The following is a 15,788-nucleotide window of genomic DNA, read 5'->3' as shown; positions in this document are numbered from 1 at the left end:
TGGTCCCCCAACCTTCAGCTAAAGTCTGGGATAGTGGCCCTTTGAGCAAATAAGGAGAATGGGAGGGACGGGGGAGTGAGCCGGGGGCTCCAGATTGGGGACGTCGAACTGTCCCCCCACTCAGTGCGAGCAGGAAATCAGAGTGCCAGGTGGCTGCGGGGCTCCAGAAACCCCATCGGGGATGAGGCGGGGGTGTAACGACCCGGAGTGGATATTGAAGGGATAGGCAGTTGCAGACCGTGGAAGACTTGGGGCTTTCCAGGCTAAACTGAGGCTGTGCCTCTGAGCAGGAAAACCAGAGCCACCCTAGGTAAAGCCCCGGTGTCAGAGCAAGAGAAGTCCTGCTCAGGGAATGTTCCATGCAGGCCGGAAACCGAGGCTCACCCTCTCTGTGGCAAGTTTAATCAAAATGCGCAGCCCGTTAAACAGAACTCTGTGGGTTTCAGGGAGCCGGGGAGCCTGGGCAGCCTAGATGAGGTCTCACTTCCCATCTCTACGAGGAACAGCCCCAAACAAGTGGGTGCCGGTGTCGGGACTGGCCTTGAAATGCGAGCTCGCTCAGATAGAGCCCTCCCTGCCCCGTGACAGGACGGCGTAAAGGACCGTCGGCGTGGGTATCAGAACGTTGGCTCGGAGGCACATAGGGCCCCCCTGTCCAGAGAGCCAGCGCAGGGGAGGTTTCTTGAATAAAAACTTGAGGCAACAAAAGATTTGTTGGCAGTGATTGAACCCACACTCTGTAGGAAGAATCAGGTGTGGTTTTATTAATCTTGAGTTAAATTTTTTTTAAGATTTTATTTATTTATTTGACAGAGAGAGCGCCCAAGCAGGCAGAGCGGCAGGCAGAGGGGGAGGGAGAAGCAGGGAGCCCGATGCGGGACTCGATCCCAGGACCCTGGGATCATGACCTGAGCCGAAGGCAGCCGCTTAACCGGCTGAGCACCCCCAGGCGCCGCTTGGGTTCAACTTTCACAGAACAAACTATGAGAGACTTTCACTATTGTTTCAGTTCTGAGACAAGTCCTGCATCGCCAAGGGCCCGGGGCTAACAGCCTGTGTGCCCCAGGGATTAACCTCTGGGCTTCCTCGCCTGGCCCCCCTGCACGTCCTCACCCCGCATCCTCCGCTCAGTGTGGGTCACGCACACCCACATCAGGACCTGCGCTGGGTCTCGGTCTTTGCCCACGTAACGGAAAAGGAAGACAACTGAGACAGACAATACATCACTGCGTGTGTGTCTAAATATCTAGAGGCATGGGGGGGGGGGCAGGGGGAGCAGAAAGAAAGTGGCTTGGTTCATTCAGGAAAACTCTTGTTGGTTCTAAAAGGTGAGCCACCCTCCCCCCCCCCCCCCCACCCCAAGCAGAGTCTGGAAGGAGAGCTGAAGTGACCCACATAAGGAAATGGCAGGAATTTGGGGATTTCCCCCAGGCACCAAGGGAGACTGTGACCCCATTACCCACAATATGTTGAAAGGGGTCAGAATAGGCTCCAAAAAATGGCTAAGGTCACGGCTTATGGAGAAAGGTCACTGCAGAGAGAAGTTCTCCATGGCAGGCCAAGCCGGTGTCCTCAGCATCGCAGTCCCGCCCTGGGACCCGGTGCTTCCGATCCTGCTGCTCAAACTGTGGTCCACACGGGAGCAGCATCAGTAGCTCCCGGGAGCTTGTCAGGAGTCAGGGGCCCCGGCCTCAGCGCGGACTGAACCAGATTCTGTCGCTTAAAACAGCGCCAGGCAACTCACACGCCCACTCGATTTTGACCAGAGGTGCCTTGGAGTCCCGGTCTGCAACTTCGGCCGTAACGTAGCAATTACCTAGGAAACTGGCTTTTTTAATGCATTTTTTTCTTTTTTAAAATTTTATTTATTTATTCATGAGAGACACAGAGAGAGAAGCAGAGACACAGGCAGAGGGAGAGCAGGCTCCATGTAGGGAGCCCGATGTGGGGCCCGATCCCAGGACCCCAGGATCACACCCTGAGCCGAAGGCAGGTGCTGAGCCCCCCAGGGATCCCCCTAGGAAACTTTTTAAAGTTTTGGCAGCCCAGTACCAGAGCTCTCTGGTGATTCTCATTTGTAGCAAAACCTGAGAACCACTGCTGTAGAGGCTTCGGCGCCGGCTGCGTCCCCTGTGCTGGGGTGACGTGTCCAAAGGCCAGTGGTGTACTGATACACAGGCTTTCCAGAGAAAAACAAAAAACAAAAAAACAAAAAACAAAACAAAAACCACAAACAAAACCTGACTTACAAAGTTTGAAAGTTGGAGGTGCCAGTCCTTGTGCGTGTGCTCCCACCACGCCGCGGCTGATGTCAGGCTGTGAGGACGAGCGCGCAGGGCGCAGTCCGGGAGGCACGACTTGGCTCTCGGGCACCTGCGCAGCCAGCACGGGCTTGGGGCCACCGGGGTGGGGCCGCCCCCAGCCTCTCCCCTCCTCCGAGGCCGTAGACTCGCCTGATCCCGGGCAGGCCTCTTCTCCAAGGGGGTGGTACGGAGTTTAAACCCGGCCAGGGTGTCCACTCGTGAGGCCCCCCGGGAGCAGCTGGCGTTAGGAGGAGCATGGGAAGGGGTGAGAGCGGGATGGGCCTGCAGCCGTCGGGCCCCGTTGGACTCTGCAGCTGTTTGCCGAGCTCCGCGACGGTGTGGCAACCCTCCGCCCGCCACCAGACCTCCCCGGTCCCTAGGCGCAGCTTTCACCCACTAGTTTGGGGCTTAGGTGCTGTCTTAAAAAAAAAGGGGGGGGTGGATTGAAGACAAACATCACCTCCTTCCCAGGTGTTATTCTCACCAGCCTTCCGCCCACTCACCCAAATGTCAGGTAATAGTTCTTTTACTTATTTTTTTTTAAAGATTTTCTTTTCTTTTCTTTTTTAAAGATTTTATTTATTTATTCCGAGAGAGAGAGAGAGGCAGAGGCACAGGCAGAGAGAGAAGCAGGCTCCATGCAGGGAGCCTGATGTGGGACTCGATCCCAGGACCCCGGGGTCACGCCCTGGGCCAAACGCAGGCGCTAAACGGCTGAGCCACCCAGGGATCCTCTTGAGACTATTAATCATGGAAATGCCCACAACACTCAAGAAAAGTCGTTCTCCTACCTGAGGCTGTTGGAGGGGATGAGGGGTTGAGAAAAGGCAAATCAAAGTCAGATATGAGTCCTACACTATTTCATACCTGGAATATAAGGTTCTGGCGCCACCAGGGACCCAGACTACTTCCATCTTGCTGCTCTACCATTCGTGGGATGTTACTGTCAACCACATGGTCCCCCAAAGCTTACACCCACAGCTAAATCCATGGCCTAGCCAATGATAAGGAGAAAAAAGAGGAAAGCATGCCTCTTCCCTTGAAGGGCATGACGCCTTCATACCTTACGGGTCAGAACTTAGTCCCCACGGCCACACGGATCTGCCGGGAAGGCTGGGCAGCATAGTCTTCATGCTGAGCAGCCATTTGCCCAAATGAAGGTTCTCTTACTGCGGCAGAAGAAGAGATTGAGGTTCACTCTCCGGCGCTGCTGCAAACATCAACAGCCCAAATTGGGTTGAGCTGAAATCAGGTCTATTTCCTTGAGAAATCGTCCTCCAGAAGGGGAGGAACAGGTCAGCCTACCCTTCCAGGAAAGCCAAAGGGAGCATTCAGGGGGGACTTGCTTGTCATGCATCTTCATCATCTTCAGATGAAAGCAAGGGGCTCAGCGAGACAGACTATTTGCACAGAGAACAGGAAAGCCCAACGGGGGGCCTGAGGCCCTGCTCCACTACCAGGAAGACACGCGGGCTCTCCTCGACCTCCAGACCCTATCTTGAAGGGAAAGAGGAAGAAATGCCAAGAGACTGAATAATTGCCAAGAAGAGAGTGAACTGAGTCTGAATTACTCGGACTGGAAGCATGAGGCTTTCCCGACTCTGGAGTGGGACGGGAGCTCGTGAGGACCGACTAGATCATAGGAATAAAGGGCTTGCAGGGTTTTGGTTTCTTTTGTGTTTTGGCTTAATCTACTAATGAAATCTGTCTCTCTGTCACACACACACACACACACACACACACACACAATTTCCTGACCTTATGGTTCTTAAGATGTAAATCTAAGAACATCTTTCTTGTAGATAGCATCACTGCCGCTGTTCACTCTTACTTCTCTAATGCGTCCTGCCAAGTAGGCAAGGCTGAAAGGGATGAGCTTTTAAATGAAAAGAATCCATATTCTCTCTCTCTCTCTCTCTCTCTCTCTCTCTCTCTGCCAGGAAGGTGTGTCACCAAGGCAGCAAGCTCTAAGCTCTCTCAGAGACAAGACAACTCGGCTTTCAGGGGCCTAGAGGTCAAGTGGTTAGTCTGTGCCCGGAACAGGGTGCAGAGCAGGGCAGACAAAAGCCCTCACCAGGTACGCGGTGAGACCTTCGGTTTTTCTCCACCTCGGTCCTCACGTGTGGTTGGAGGCTGTGATCCGTAGTACGTTCTCTGACACTCATGCTCCCTTGTTTAATGGTTACTGTCAAGGTAGTCGGCCTGCTGCACGTGACTTTTGTTTTCTCTCCTATGTTGTAGTCTTGCCCCTTAGGGGGTTGACCCGTAACTGACTGAGTCACGCGTTTATTCGGTGGTTCACGTTTATGATGATGACAGCAGCGACTATCTCCTGAGCGCGATGCCAGACACCGCCGCACAGATGATTCCACCTCGTCCTCGTGAGAACCCCCCGGGCTGCAGGGTCCGCTTGTGTCATGTGTGCCCAGCTGGGCAGGCACGTCGGGCTAGAAATCCACCCTTGGTCCGCCCTTACCGAGGCGCCTTCCACGCCCTGGAGCAAAAACAACCCCAGTGTGTTCTTCATGCAAAGACAGCAGCCAGAACTTCTCTATTTGGAGCCCTGATTCCTGCGAAAGAGATGCCCCACTAGTCCCATCCCAGAGATGAAGAAACCAAGGTACAAAGAAGTTAAGAAACTTCCCGAAGGTCGCACAACCGGCCGGCAGCGGAGCAGGGACCCGAATCCGAGGAGGCCGGACTCGGAGCCGAGGCTCCTAACCCGTTTGCTGGAGGTGGACACTGGGAATTCCCAGGGTCGGGGTGTGAGCGCCCGGAAGACAGTCTCTTGCATCCACAGGATTTGCCGTCGAGTCTACAGGACGTGCGCGAGTGCATTCCTGACCCCAAAGGAATGATGGCTCAGACCCCGGGCCGGGCCCTCCAGGTGCTGCGGCGGCTGCTTTAGACTGCGGGCGGCGGCGAGGAGCGGCCAGGCCTGGAGAGCTGTCCCGGAGATGCTGCCCTGAGCAGGGCCTGGCCGCCGAGTCGCTGGAAGGCGGGGACTGTCACCAAGCAGCGTCCGCACCCTTGGGGGCCTGGGAGATCCGTGTGGCCCTGAAGCAGGACTGCCCGCCCCCCCGGGTGCCTAACGTTTGCACCCCGTATTGCGTTCCTCTGGGTCAGGGTGGCCCGGCCGCCGCCGCCCCGCACGTCCTCCCCGCTCGCCCCCAGGCCCCCGAGACACCCCCCTTTAACACGGAGCAAAGGCTTTCATTGGGAGAGGGGGACGAGGCTTAGAATGCGAGCCCCCGTCGGCGAGGCGGACGCTGGTCTGAATTCCCACCCGCGACTCAGGTGTGAAGGCGGCTCGGGGGCTTTCTTCCTGCGGGCACCTTTTGATGTGGGGAAGGCAGCGGAGAGAATAAGATACTAGGAGAAGCAGCGTTGGAAGAAGGGTGGTCTAGAGAAAGCAAAGGGCAGGAGAGCAGCTGAGCCCCTGGGCTCCAGCACATTCCGCGGCCTGGGCCTGCGGGTCACGGGCGGCTCATGGGGCAGCAGCGCGGCCTCCTTCAAGGGGCCCTGGGCCGTGGCAGCCGCTTACCTGCTCTGCACCTTCATTTCCGGGCCCGTTAAACGAGGTTAATAAAACCCGTTGTGTGCACAACTGCTTTGGGGACTTTTATTTATTTCATTTTGTATTTTACTGAGGTGAAATACACGGAAGACACCACTTCCCATCTTAACCATTCTCCAGGGAGCAGTCGGGTGGCATTCAGTGCACCCAGGCCTCTGTGCGACCGTCCCCACCATCCATCTCTAAGACTCTTTCCATCTTGCAACACCGCGAGTCTGTGCGTGAAACGGTGACTCCCCGCTCCCCGCCTGCTCAGCCCCTGGCGACCACCATCCTAATTCCCGTCCCCTTGGTAGCTTGTGCAAATGGAATTACAGAGCATTTGTCCTCTTAGGACTGGTGTACGTCACTCACCATACAATCTTCCAGGGTTAGCCATGTCGCAGCACGTGTCAGAGTTTCCTTCCTTTTTTAAGGCTGAATAGTATTCCATTATATGGATTTATCACACTTTGCTTATCGACTCATCCACTGATGGACGGTTATGTTGTTTCTACCTCCTGGTCATTGTGAATGATCCTGCTAGGGACATGGATATACAAACATCTCTTTGAGATCCTGTTTTCAATTCTTTTGGGGTGTACACCCAGAAGTGGACTGGCTAGATCATGTGGCGACTGTGTTTTTACTTTTCTGAGGAGCCATCATATTGTTTTCCACCGTGGCTGCCCCACTTAACATTCCCACAGACCGTGCACGAGGGTTCCCTCTTCTCCACATCCTTGCCAACACTCAATCTCTCTCCTTCTCCTCCTCCTCCTCCTCCTCCTTGCGGTAACCATCCTAATTATTAAATGCAACTTACACAGTTTTTGCTTCTGAAAGGCACACAGGAACATGTTGAGGGGACCCCTGGGTGGTTCAGTGGTTGAGCATCTACCTTCAGCTCAGGGTGTGATCCTGGGGTCCCAGGATCGAGTCCCACGTCGGGCTCCCCGCATAGAGCCTGCTTCTCCCTCTGCCTGTGTCTCTGCCTCTCTTTCTCTCTCTCTCTGTGTCTCTCATGAATAAATAAATAAAATCTTAAAAAAAAATAGAAGAACAAGTTGAGAATCTTTCAGTTTGCACGCCCTAGTGTATGTCTGGAATAAGGCAAGCTGCCGCTAAAGGTTTGGGCACTGGAATACCCAGAGTAGCAGGACTAGGCCCTGGGAGCCTGGGTGTTTCCCATCATCCTGCCATCGTCCAAAGAGCCATGCTGCACAGTTGTTAGCCAGCAGCGCGTGAGCACCAGACACCCTCTGAACAAGGGCCATCCTCCGGGAGCGTCCTCGCAGTGTGCCACACTTTCACTCTACCCTTTCAGCATTTGAAATGGTACCATCTAAAAATGGAAAATCAAGGCTCGTCCAAGGAATGAGTCTTTTCCGTTTTCCTTTCTTTTCAGGGATTAATACAGAGAGTTTCTGAACACCAGGTCCAAATGGCTGTATTTTGTCTTGTTTATGGAGGTGGGGAGAGCTGACTTGCATCTAATTATGCCTTTTGCAAGAATCCTGAGCAACTCTAGAAGCTGGCAAACACAAATCCTCCCCTCCTAGACATTTAACTGGGGGAAGAGGACCGCCCCACACCTTGGCCACCCTACCTACTAAGTACCCAGCAGCCAGCACCGTGTACACACACACACACACACACACACACACGCGGTGCCATCAACTGGCAGTCTCAGCGCCACCCTCTTATCTACACCTTTTTCCTTTTTTTTTTTTTTTTTTTTTTTTTACATTTTTCCCTTCTTGAGCGTTGTCAAGAGTTGTGCAAAGGAAGCAAGTCACCTGTGCTCACCCGAGCCTGTAGGAAGGATGCTCACAACACGGGCAAGAAGGGACAAGAAGGAACATCCACCCTGAAGTAAGACGGTTCTGGAATCCTCTTCCATAGACTAGCAGTGGAAACACGGAGAAGTTACTCCACGTCTCTGAGCCTTGGAGTCCTCAAAGGCAAAGTGGGAATGACAGTAAATGCCTTTCTCAGGACCGCCGGAGGATTAAATGTGCTGACAGGGAGTGCAGGTAGGTCCTCAGTGAAGCGTCCCTCTCCTGTGACGGCAGCTAAAGGGTGTGGGTGTTAGTCTGAAAACACCAGTGGGGACTCCTGGGGGACACAGGTGCCCCTTTCCCAGACTCCCTGACACTTCTCCGGCACCCACATTTCACTATAACTGGCTCCGGCACATGCAGGCAGGACTTTCTTTTTCCTTTTCATTTTTTAAGATTTTATTCATCTATTCATGAGTCAGAGGGAGAAGCAGAGACACAGGCAGAGGGAGAAGCAGAATCCCTGGGGGTGGGGGCGGGCAAGCCCCATGTAGGACTCGAATCCAGAACCCTGGGATCATCCCCTGAACCAAAGCCAGACGCTCCACCACGGAGCCACCCAGATGCCCCCAGATGGGACTTTCTCCTGTTCAAACACTCTCTCTGAACAGTTTACAGCGTTAGGCTGCTTTTCAGTGAGGGCCGCAGCAGAGGCCCGAGGGAGGAAGCATTAACCCATTCTTCCAAGTGCAGGCCTTTCTGTTCAGGATAAACGAGGAAGGCCCGGAAGGCCCAGCTAACAGCAATTAAGAGCACCCAGGTCAGCTCTTGGTTATCTTCCCACAGGGCCCCTCAGGCCTCTCATCTGGGGAAACGGTAGGAGAAATAGGGAAAAAAAAAATTCTCCCTATCCTTCCTGACGGGTCGTATTCCAAAGGTTAACACTTGACAAAAGCATCTTCCGGGCTTTTCCCAGTGCATTGAAGGGATCTAAGAGAAACGAAAATGATTTTCACCCCGCCTCTTTCCTTGGCTCTCCTTGTTTCCTCCCCTTGACATTCTTTTCTTCTCTGTTCTCCAAGTATCCTGGTGCCAGCTGCTGCAACAGAGTATACTATTTTTCCCTAAGCTAAAAAAGATTATCATCATAATAATTTTGAGGCATGAAGTTCAAGGCCAAAGTAATAAATATTATTTTTTAAGAAATATGCTTGCAGAAAAAAAGAATCAAATAGCCCATAGGTGTAAATAGTATAAAAGTCCTCCATTCTCACGCATTCCCCTCAATCTCAGTCCCTAGAGGTGACAACCGCTTAACAGTTTGCATGCATATTTCCAGACATTTATGATTTATTCATTCGACAGATACAGAATGATTGCCTACTATCTTCTGGGCACTGTGTCAGGTCCTCAGCAGCAGAAAACAAACACCAATCTACGTATGTAAGTACATGGACATGTGTATGTGGCATATATATTGGCAAAAATGAGATCACGTTTCTCAATAAATAATATCCCAGAGCCACTTTTCCGAGTTAGAATGTAGAAACACATGCATACGTACTTATGATTTTTCACAGCTGCATAATATGCCGTTGTAAGAATATATATGTATATATGTAACATTAATATTTATATATATATATACACACACACAGCCTGTTATGTTATTTTAAAAACCAGCCGTGTTTCCTCTGCTCACAGAATGAAGAGCAGCCCATTGCACGGGACCTACCCGAGCAGAAGCCGGCAGTCTGGAAGGGGGTGCTGTAGGGTCTGTCCCCTGCAGGAGGGTGGAGAGCCGGCCAGCTGCCCGGGCTGACCCTTGGGCCTCTCCCACGGGCAGGCAGGGCCAGCCCCAGAAGCACGCAGTCCCTGCCCAGGCACCTGGCTGGAGGGCCCGGCCACATCCTTGTGACTCCGGAGCCCTGGCGGCCACAGCTCCCATCACACTTGGCTGCCCCGGTCATCCCGTCTCCAGCATCCCCTTTGACCTTCACTTCTGCAAGTTGAACAAGGAGCAGGAAAGAGAAGAAATAAAGGTGAGTGAGGTCGTGAACAACACAGCCAGAGGAGGACAGTGCGCATATACGTGCAGGTGTGTTTTCTTAAAAGGTGTCACCTTTTCAGGCCTGTCGACGGCAGGGCGCGTGTGCCCGCGTGTGTGCAGGCTGGGAGAGGGGGGGCGAGCCCAGCCAGAGGTCGGTGGTGAGCAGCCCTGGCCTCGCAGGGCACCGGGTTACCTGCCCCCAGCCTCCACCTCCGTAACCTCCAAGTTCACCCCACCCCATCCTCCCAGGCCCCCTCCTGGCTGGGGCGAGGGCCCCGACGTGCGGGCCGTGTAGACATTCCTCCACGGTTACTTAGCTGGGTGGTGGGAGCACAAATGCACCCTAATTGGCCAGTCCGGGGCCTTTTCTAGGGAATGAAGGAGGTTTCTGTTTCAAGAAATAAGTGACTTCTCGGCTGTTGATTCACTGCCCGCAGGGAGATTTTTCAGCGGAGGCTTCCGAGCCTCTCTAGAAATTTGCATACAACTTCCCCTTCCTGCCGCGGAGCCTGCTCGGCCGCGTACCTGGCCGGGAGGGAGCGGGAGGCGGGAGCCGCCCAGGTGGAGCCCGGGAAGGAGGGAGCCGACCACCGCGGCCCTCGTCGTCCGTCTGTCCCCGGGGGCGCCAAGGTAAGCCGTCAGAGCTGTCGCCGGCCTCGCCTTGCTTCCTGGCCGCTGACCCTCTCCCCACACCCTGTGTCCTCCTTTGCTCCCCCCACCTGCCCCTCCCCACCTTGAACTTGCCCGCCCTGGGCCGACGGTCCAGGCCGGAGGAGACCGTGCTGGTGGCTGAGGTTTCGGGCCGGCAGGGGCCGAGAGGGACTCTCGGAGGAGGGGTCGGTGCCCCCCGCTGTGCTGGCTGGGAGCCACCTGGGAGCTACCTGGGAGCCACCCGGGAGCCGGCCGGGGCAGGCCTCAGTGTCCCCGCGAGCCCCGGGGAGGATCCAGCCCCACGTCCCCAGGAGGGAGCCCGGCCCGGCAAAACTTAAGTCGTTGGCCTCCAGCCCCGGGACACGTCAGTGGCAAAGATGGAAGGAAAACGCACAGTTTTCTGGAACCTCGTTTCCTGCAGGGAAGAGTTGGACCCCGCTTCCCGGGCGGGGAGGCTCAGGCCAGCTCCCTGCCGGCTGCCCGCCCCCACCCCCCCCAAGCAGCCCCGACGTTTACTGGCAAGGAAAACCCGGGGGAGAAATGCTTGTTCTTGATCTCAGCAGCTAATCAAGCTTTGGGTGACTTCCAAGTCCAAAACGATCTCTTAGAATAGGGGGATTTTTAAAAAAGATTTTATTTATTTATTCATCAGAGACACAGAGACGCAGAGACACAGGCAGAGGGAGAAGCAGGCTCCCTGTGGGGACCCCAAGGGGGGGGACTTGATCCGGAGCCCCCCAAGGCAGACGCTCAACCACTGAGCCACCCAGGCATCCCTAGAATAGGGGAAATCTTTTTAAGGGATGAGGGGAAAAATACTAATTTTCCTATTAAACAAATATCTCAAAAAGAGGACAGGGAACTTGGTTTCAAGTCCTCACTCCACTCCTTGCTGGCTCTGTGACTTAGTTCACTTTGGTTTCCCTAGGCCTGGATTTCGTCAACAATAAAATGTGTGTGAGGGTGGACCAACATGATTTTGTCTGAATTCCCTCTAACAAAAATAAAGCAGGAGTCGTGGGAGTCACAGAGGGGGAGCCGTAATGGGTGGTCTTGGAAGACTTGTTTTGTTTACTGACTATTCAAATATATTAATTTTACCGCCTGCTACTACTACATGGTTAGTTCCTTGAGGAACAGGATTGTTGCTTCTTAATCCTCTTCCACCCTCCTCCACCCAGTATAGGATCAAACGCTTCATAGGTGCCCAAGCTCTTTTCTCGCAGCAACGTAAGCTGCTTTGATTTCTATTTCACTCACCTGCTCCCAAGGCACAAGGTAAAAAGCACGGTCAGGGCCAAAGACCGGGGGTGGCTGGGCGGCCACGTGGCTCTGCGTGACGGCTGCCCGGAATCCAGGCGTGTTTATTGGCTCTTGCTACAATAAAACAGGGGGTTTCTTGGATTAGTTCATGTCCCAATTGAGTTCCCCAGGAAAAACCATCCTGTGCTCTTGCCCACAGAGTCCAGGCAGGCGGGAGGACTGGCAGGCCGGCCTGTCTCCAGGAGGCTGCAATCCTCACTTAGCTGGAGCTGAAAACCACTTGTGGGCGTGGGCGAGACCAATCACTGGGGGAGGCTGGGGGAACTTTAATGGGAGGTGAAAGGAAGCCGCAAAGCCCACCCTGATACCATGTAAGGGTGATGACCGTGATCCGACACGTCAGATGACAGACACAGGCGCCTCAACCTTTTCCAAACCACTACTTTATTATTATTTCTTTGGGGCAGTTCTGTATTTGTCTATACAGACAGGCTCTGGCGACTGGGACGGGCTGACTCAGGGCATTAAGCATTGCTTAACCGGTTTGTTGGAAAGGCCCTGGTACAGTCACTGTCATGTTCTCACTGGCTTTCTCTCCCTCCCTCGCCCCCGCCCCCGGAATGAGAGGACAGAAATGTCAAGATGCTTCAACTGCGACGAGTTGCCGATTGTATTTTCAAATAAGTATTTTCAAATAACGCAGCCCCATTATCGGAACCGAGGCTCGCTGCTGCGGGGCCAGCCTCGCTTTCACCCAGAAAGACCACCCACCGTCATTCCTAATCTGGTGTTGCAGCTCCAAGGGGTGCCGGGACTGCTCCCTGCTCCTCCGGTGCGGGGTGGGCTGTGGGGTGGGCCGCGGGGTGGGCTGACTAGGAGTGAAGTCAGGGCAAGGAACCCACGTGTAGGGGGGAGGGTTGGGAAGAAGATCCCTAACTGGAGGATACTCACGCTTGGAGGCTTTGAGCCTGCTTCTCCCAGGATTAAGGAGCCAGTGACTTTCAAATGCTCTGAAAACAGGAGGAGAAGGCAGTCCTCTTTGCAGCTGCTCTCTAACAGGCATTCAGAAAAGATGGATTATGTGGGTAATTTGTCTAAATGAAATCTGTTTTACACGGCGCAGAATCGAAAGCTCAGAAACACCCTGAATTCAACCATTTTTCTAGGGCAGGCAATTTCAGATTAGCCCGTAAAAAACGTGTAAGGATCGCAGGCGGTTGCTGGGTGGGGGAGGGGGTGGTGATGGGGGGGATGCAGATGAGCCAGATGAGGCACATTAAACTTTAAATTCCTTTCAGATCCAATGAAATGACCCCTCGTGTTTGATCACATTTCCTTATCAAAACAACCCTGCCATCCGCCCCTCCGTCCCTCGTCCCTCCGTGAGAAAGCATCTGAGGCCTGGAATCCAGCAGCTCTCCCCCTGGGCCTCTCCGGTTTCTTCTCAGTGCTGTCACCGAGATATTTTTAGTTCATGAAACCCCAGCTGTCCCTTCTCACCACCCCCCCCGCCCCAAAATCTTCACGTCTTGTCACGAGCAGGCCTCTACGGGCCTCAGGGATGGAGGCCTTCTTGGGGGGCTGTGAGCTGTAAGCTGGATGACGTGGGGGGGCCTTTCGTCGCCCGAGTGACCCCCCTAGAGTTGTGCCAGTTTGGCTGGGCTCCCCTGATGAGGCAGGGGAGCCGTTCGGGGGTGAGGGAACGGCAGGGTGCCCCCAGCCTGCGTGCCCCCCATCCTTCCCCCCCGAGGATCGAGGCTGGCCGGGGTCTTGCCAGCACCCCCTTCTGCCCCCCCCAAGATGGGGGAAACTTGGCTCTTCTCTGCCTCATTGTTTCCCTGCCCTCTGGGGTTCCAGCGTTTTTCCATCTTCCCCTCCGAGGGTCGCCGGGCCTCCCTGCCCTGCCTCATGTGTCTCCCTCCCCTGGGCGGCTGTCTAGACCCTTCGAGGCCCACCGGCTGACCTCCAACCTCTTGCCGCTCACCTGTGCTCATTCTTTCCCGCCCCCTGCAGCTGCCCCTTCTCACAGCCAATGATCCTTCACAATCACAACGGAAATAAATCTCCCTCCTGCACCAACACAGGGCCCAGTTTTTACAGTGGCCTTCAAGGCGTCCCCACTTTCTCGTGTCTCTCCTTTTCCATGCTCCTGTCTTGCCTACTGTCCCTTCTTCTTGCCCTTTCTGCCCCCTTGTCCTTCACGCTGGGGCTTGGACTGACGTTCGGGATCACAGATACGCGCTTAGAGAAACCTTATCTGAAACCAAAGGAACAAAACCCTGGGCTGGTTTGAGGTGGTTCTCCAAACGTTTACCACCAGCCAGCAGCAGAGCGGAATCCGTCCGTTCCCATCAGTCCGCGGTCTCCTGGTTGGGCAGCTCAGAGGAGCTCCAGGGCGACCTGGAAGCAGGTCAGGTCACGCCGTGCTGCCTGGAGCCTGGTGGGAGCCGTACCGTGCGGGGGGCGAACAAGGGCCAGTAAATGCCCCCTTGTCTCCTGGGCTCACCGCTGCTTCCAGTCCTCTGGCAAACCACATGGAAGAGCTTCTCTGGGAAATTCTGCAAGTAAACTTGGAAGTATTTACTCACTGGAATTTGAACGGGAGCCAAACAGTTCACTCCAAACCAGCTTCCACTGAGCAAACTGACATTGTGAAAGTTTGCATGCATTTGGCAGTAAACAAAGGACATTAATGAGTTTAAAGATTTTTTTTTTAATACGTGACTTTCAGACTTTTTTTTTTTTAATACTCCCCGAGGAATGAAGTAAGACCTTGAGAATTGGTAACTGAAAGTATCTGATCCAAATTGGATCTGAGGATCTCTCTAGCTGTAAATTTATATATTTATTTATTGTGTCCACCTGAAATATTCATGTTGTGTGACTCTTTAACCCTATTGTTGACCCAAAGAATCCTTTAAAAAAAAAAAAATCAAGCAGTTGGTGAACAGCAAGCCTTGATTGTTTAGGAGCTGGTAATGTGGTTTATTAATTACTCAGGCTGCTCACTCCTGCCCTTCCTCTGTTTCTTGCTATGCTATTTGTCTTCTTCCAGGGACATAACACCTTCATTAAATCCCATCCGTCCTTGCCTCAGAGGCGTCCCCTGGAAGATATCCCCTCTCTAGATGCATCACCATTTATCATCACCCTTTGTTTGTGCTCTGTCAACCAGTTTTCAATTTATTTTGAATTCGGTTTATGATTAAAATTTAATGAGATCCAATCAACTGCTTTTCTCAAATCAAGATGCCTCTGCAGTCTCACCCGTGTCCTCTATTGTAACGGCATGAAGGAAAGCCACCGCAGGTTTCCCGCCTGGTAATCCTTTATAAAACACGGGTGGCCTGTCTCCATGCCTCCTTAGCTTCAAGGTGAATGGTTCCGAAACATATTCATTCTGGAAGCTTCCAGGGGTTACTCAGCTCCCCTAATCCCCATCCTTCCTCTTCCCTTCATATAGCTGCATCAGTCAGGATTCCCAACCAACCAACGAATTGTTAAGTGCACAGGTTCTGGTGCTCTGCTTGGATCTGAATCCTGTCTATGCTACTTACTGACCATGTGATCTTGGGAAAGTTGCTTAACCTCCGTGGGTCTCAGTTTCCCCGTCTGTAAAAGGAGATTGCCAACAGTACCTACCAAATAAGGTAGCTGCGAGGATGAAATCATACGTGAAAAGTACTTGGAGCAATATTTGACACATTATAAACACTCAGTAAATATTAACAATTACTACTAATGAAGGGGAAGGTTTCTTTTTGAGAGAGAAAACGTGCAAGTGGGCGGCAGGCGGGCGAGGGAGAGAACCGTGAGCAGGCTCCACGCCCAGTGCTGAGCCCCATGCAGGGCTCAATCCTGTGACCCTGCGATCATGACCTAAGCCAAGGGTCAGACACTTAACTGACTGAGCCACTGGGACACCCTCGGGGGAAGTTTCTTTTCTTTTCTTTTCTTTCTTTTCTTTCTTTCTTTTATTTTTTTGAAGGTTTCTTTCTATTTTGATCAGTGTAGTCTATATCAGCGGTTTGTAAATTATAACCCTTGGGCCATATGTGGCCGGTGGATTTTTTTTTTTTTTTTTTTTTACTACAGCATATCGCTAAGAATGGTTTTTATATTTTTAAAATGTTTGAAAACAAATTTTAAAAAGCAGAGTATGAGACAGAGACCATATGTGGTCC

At 53.1% G+C, this 15,788-nt stretch overlaps 1 protein-coding gene across 3 annotated transcripts in view; it reads left to right on the top strand.

Moving 5' to 3' along the window:
• Positions 1-9,545: 9,545 nt before the first annotated feature.
• Positions 9,546-15,788, top strand: part of TRAF3IP2 (TRAF3 interacting protein 2) — a 41,674-nt gene continuing 35,431 nt past the window's right edge. The window contains exons 1-2 of one of the 3 annotated variants that reach the window (XM_038554972.1): positions 9,546-9,682; positions 10,128-10,320. The gene's annotated coding sequence lies outside the window, so the exon portion shown is untranslated. Of the gene's footprint in view, positions 9,683-10,025; positions 10,321-15,788 lie in introns of those variants that run through there. The other 2 variants (XM_038554967.1, XM_038554968.1) reach the window with 2 other exon arrangements.

The sequence above is a fragment of the Canis lupus genome, chromosome 12, assembly GCF_011100685.1.
Source record: "Canis lupus familiaris isolate Mischka breed German Shepherd chromosome 12, alternate assembly UU_Cfam_GSD_1.0, whole genome shotgun sequence".
NCBI lineage: Eukaryota > Metazoa > Chordata > Mammalia > Carnivora > Canidae > Canis > Canis lupus.
This window is presented reverse-complemented; position numbering and strand designations above follow the sequence as displayed.